Source organism: Panthera onca, chromosome D4 (genome assembly GCF_046562875.1).
Source record: "Panthera onca isolate mPanOnc1 chromosome D4, mPanOnc1 haplotype 2, whole genome shotgun sequence".
NCBI classification, from domain to species: Eukaryota; Metazoa; Chordata; class Mammalia; order Carnivora; family Felidae; genus Panthera; species Panthera onca.
This window is the reverse complement of record NC_138351.1, coordinates 51,515,668-51,521,168: the sequence shown is the minus strand read 5'-3', so window position 1 is coordinate 51,521,168 and position 5,501 is coordinate 51,515,668.

Sequence of the window (5,501 nt, the reverse complement as noted above, 5' to 3'; positions counted from 1 at the left end):
CATGGGAAGAGGTCAATAATGCACGGCATCATATACTAGAGCAACCGAGTTATTGAATGTTTTCCAGACCTACTTATATAATCAGCCACAATGTCAAACAAAGGATAGGTTCTCATAGTAAAATGATCCAAGTACAGTAATGGTAAAGGTGAATCTTGAAGGATTTTCCTCCCTCTTTTCTGCAGTGCAAGAGCCTAAATAGCAACTTTTGGCAGAAAGCTGGTGCTTACTAAGTTTTCGTAAGGTATCATTTTCCAAGTAAATTTATTTCACAAAGACCTACATCGCTGCCATCCTTCATAGCAAACAGTTGATTCAGCCCTGCTCTAATGGCAACAGTAAGTGAGGTTCTCACCCTCAGAATCAGCTGAGCCTTCCTGAGATCATTTTATTTTAGCTTTACTTGGTGATTATCATTTCATGCCTATCTCTCCATCAGATTGTTAGTTTGAAGAGAACTGAATTAAATCTGTCTTCACCACTGTATACTCATTACCAACACAGTGCCTAGAGCACGGTCACTGAATAAATATTTATTGAGACAATGAATGTACTTACCAGGAAAACATGTGACCTCTAAGGCCCAGTTCAAGGTCTTTAATAGCTTCGGCAGCAAAGGATCCTTCTCTATTATACATTTCCTTATTTGTGTTGTGTCTCCTTCTGGCCCTCAAAATTTGTTAGGACCTTTTTGTGTGTGAATGAATATAAACTTTAAAGCACCTAAGATGACACTTTTCACATAATAATACTCAATAAATATTTATTAAATAAACAGATGAATGAGATTACTGGATTTTCTTTTTATATATAATTTTTTTAAGTTTTCATTTATTTATTTTGAGAGAGTGACAGAGAATGAGCAGGGAAGAGGCAGAGAAAGAGGGGGACAGATGATCCAAAGCATGTGCTGACAGGAGAGAGCCTGATGCTGGGCTCAAACTCACAAACCATGAGATCATGACCCCAGCCAAAGTCAGACCCAGGTGCCCCCAGGTGCCCCCCAGGTTCCCCCAGATTATTGATGTTACAACTAAGATGTTACAACTCTTATGAAGCTACTTAGCACATTATTTGATATAATAAAACTCTGGTTAATTATGGAGGCCTGTGTAGAAAGTTGTAGTTTCATAATTTTTATTAAAAAATAATAAGCATGCATGTGTGTATCACTGTGCACAATTTACAGTGTGTGTCCGTTTTGCTTCTTGGCACATAAACCATGGAAATCCTGAAAACAAAACTGCCACCTCACAGCCACTGCCAAGCATAGGCATTTTTTAATCCTTGAGGTTTTTCAACACCTTAAGTAATGCTTTTTCAAATGCAGTAACACTGATATGCAGACCTACTTATTGTCCATGCACAAAGCCATTCCACAATACGATTACGATATGCCCTCCTGGATGTCATTAAAAATCAGTGCCTTATTTTTCTAGGAAAGGTTAGCTGAAGTCCTGCATGAAAGCAAGTGTTGTAAAATACAATTCTTCAAGCCTCCTTTGGCTTCTTGGGTCCATACAACAACCTTGACAGTCCACTTCCAAAGTCAAGGTATGCTTCTTACAAAACCCACACATCTTTGAGTAACTTGTTTTGTTCTTAACACATGTTCCCAGGAGCTTAATAAATACTATCTTTACAATTGTTCAGTGGCAAAATAATGAATCCTTGGTGTACGCTCATCCTCTGCTTTGCTATTAGAGGAGACACATGCAGACCCTTTTAACCAAAACCCAATTCAAGGGCAGAAAGCAGTTCTAAAAACTGTTAAAATTCAAATACTTAGTAATTGTATGTGCAGCACGTGCGTTGCAGAAAGGGCTATTATTTTGAAAGATAAATTGCACCTTGTTGAGGAATTTCAAATATCATCTGAATATATTTATAACTGAAATGCTCCCAAGTTTATGAAGAGCTCTCAATGAAACTGCAACCTTGTATAGACAAGTGTCCATGGAGGAACAATTTCAAAACCATCTCTTTTTTTTATTTCCTTGTGAGGTCTCTAACAATCTAGGGCATTAAAGTTGATGAGTAGGTCAGACTTCAACTCCTCCTGCCTCTCTTGCCTTTCATTTGTCCATATTTCAAGCTTCACAGAAATGACAGCTTTTACACTTTACCTCATATTGCTTCCCTTAGCTCCTCCTTTTCCTAGCGAATCTCTGTTTTACTGTTTACTTAAAAAGGTCATTATTCAGAAGGGAAATTAGTCAGCACATAATCCGAATAAGAGGAAACAATTTTAAGTTAACCCAATAAGAAGTTTGTATTTAGAGACCATTTGGTGGTTTTATCTTCACCTAACTTTTATAGATCCTGTTTTTAACTAGTTAAATGACTGTTGAGATCACCTAATTTCACTGAGCTTTCACTTCTTTGTATTGGACAAGACTGGATTGTGTGTTCCAGCTCTTAAGACTTAGATATCAATCAACCACCCTGGAAAAGTGAATTCATGCAAAGCCCATTATTATTATGTCTAGAAGGTCAACCTTCCTTCAAGCGTTCTCATGTATGCAGTGACCAGAGGCCAGCCTTGATCAACTGATGGAAGAAGTACCACTAAAAGTGCCACTAAAAGATCAGAACCATCTGGTGCTGGATAAGAGTATTAATGGAAAAACGTTTACTGAAAGAACCTTACCAAAATAGCCAATTACCTGGTGTCTGCTCAAATAAGGAATCAATTAGCAGTCAAAATCTGTAAAAACAACAATGGCTTTGGCAGGGGCAAATCTACTGGACTTCTTCATGTCTGGAAGCAAATGGACTCAGCAATAAGCCTTCAGATTTTGGGTCCAAAAGTAAGTAACAATTCACAGGAATAATTAAGGACAAAAACGAGAGCATATTTGTGAGAATTAATATAAGTCTAGGGAAAATTCATATTAAAGAAGCTTTACAGAAAACTAATATTTATACCCAATACAAGGGCATCATACTATCGAATAAAACTCTCTGGTTCTGTCCTCTCCCTTCTTCCTATTTTTTTTTTTTTCCATTTTTGAAAGAGAGAGAGAGAGAGGGAGAGAGCCCATATAAGCAGCGGAGAGGGGACGAGGGAGAGAGAGGGGTGGGGGAGAAAGGGGGAGAGAGGGAGACAGAGAGAGAGACAGAGAGAGAGAAAGAGAGAGAGAGAGAGAGAGAGACAATCTCAAGCAGGCTCCACACTGAGCATGGAGCCTGACGCGTGGCTTGGTTCCACAACCCTGGGATCATGACCTGAGCCGAAATCAAGAGTTGGACACTCAACCAACTGAGCCACCAAGGCACACTGGTTCTTCCTATTGTTTGATTCCTGGGCCTCAAAATTCAATATGGAGCACCTGGAAAACTAGAATAGTTGTAGATATTCAAATCCAAGTGAATATACTGGCAGTACTATATATCATCAAATATAATATAAAGACAAAGATTCCTAACATCCCCCAGCCAAACTTTCTTAAAGACTGTTTGGGGAGATAAAAATATAACAGTAATGAGAAAGGATGGATCTTTGAGAAGATTGGGAAAGATAATGTGAGATATCATCTAGAAAAGCTCTGTATACATTACTTTTGTTCAGATTTAAGATTTAGCTTACTCCTGCTTTGTCACGAGGCATCATAAAATCTTCAAAGATTCTTCAAGCCAGACATATCTCTGTCTCTTCTATGTTATCCTGGATCCTAAGTTATTCCACCTTTTATACTACTATTTCATCATATATAATACTACCCTCTTAATATTTCAAGTATGAGTGATGACTTATTTCCCAAAGATACTGCAAAATTCGTGAGTTCAATTTTGGAGATTTTTGTTTTTATATCATTATATTTTAGTCAGATTTTAGACAGTTAGATTCTCTGATTTCTCTAACAAGATCTCTGTCTTTTGTATTTTAAGAAATCTTTCTCTATTAAAGACAATATAAGGTAGATCAGAAGAGAACTTGACCTCAAAATATATAGAATGTGGAATGGCCACAGAAGCATTTGGAGACCCTATAGAAAGCAGGGTCTTATTATTACCTCTATTGTTAGAGGTATTGATGATAGGGTTTATGCCACAAAAAATCAGATGGTCTCTATTACAATTACTCCTTGGAATAGCAAATTAAGGGCAGAACACCCTTTGTAAATTTCTTCATAGAATCTACTGAAATAAGCTTGTATTTGCTTAAACTTTGTCTCTTTAGTAGTCTTGGTTCCTACTACCTTGGAAGAAATAAAACTGCTTAAAACATTAACAGAAACTATACACTTCTGTGGCAGAGATAATACTGTGTATTCAACAACACATTTCTTTTCCTTCCTGGATACTCAGAAAGATCTAATTTACCCTCCCTCTTGCATCTAATCAAAGTGCTGTGAGTACTTCTAGACAGGTAATGTCTAGAAGGAATGTGGTAAGGATGGTTGGGTGCCAAGTTAAAAGAGCCCAGATTTCTGATTCACTGTTTTTGAAAAGAGCTCACAAGAAGAACAGCCTGACCAAGAACATCTATCTGCATTGCATTCTATGAGAGCAAAAACTGAAGTTCTATTTTATGAGCCATGAGATGTCAATGTTCTGGTTATAGTGTCTAGCATTAATTATCCTGACTAGAACAACTTGCTTGTATCCACCAGGTAGAGTACTAAATAAATGCTTATTGAGTTTATGACATTTTTCATATTCTAATGCTTGCTAATTCCACTTTAATTCATTTCACGAGGTGACCAAGGCCTAAAGTAGTCTACCCAACACAAACCAAACATCAAAATCATCCCAAACCTTCTAAAATACAGCTTCAGAGATGCCACGCACAGAGATATTGAATCAGTAGGTTTTCAGATGGAGCCCAGAAATCTATACTTGTCATATAGTGAATCCCATGTGATTCTGAGGTACAGCAGCCAAGTTTGGAAAGCCTAGACTACAGCTTTACAAGAGGAAGATAAGGACATACACCATGTCTTTCAGCACCGAGGACAATGACTTTACCACAGAATACATTCTACATTCAATACAAGCTTGTAGTAGATTTGTTAACAGATGCAGGGGCTAACTCTGACAAAATAATGAAGGCAACAATGATTTACACTGAAACAATTTTGCTTTTTCTTTTATTCTACAGGTGTCTAGAGCTCTGTGTTTACTTTCTCCTATCTCCTATCAAAATCCACTCTATCGGGTGGGGGGGAGGGAGTGGATTCCTTCACTACTTTATACACTGAATAATAATATTGGTGTTGCTCAAACTATCCATGAAAAGGGGCCCACTGAAGCTAATACGTTCATAAAATGGAATAGAAACAAATTATGAGAAAATAAAATTTAAAAATCAAAGATATACAAAATACAAGTCCTAATTTTTTTATTATTGGCTTCAAGAGACTTAAAATTACATTTCAAAATATAAAATCAAAGCAAATATAACACAGGAGAAAATAAGTATCATGGACTGGCCCAGTCTAAAGACTAAACTTTACTGAACACTACAAATTATTAAAAAGCAAAATCTTCTACTTGTG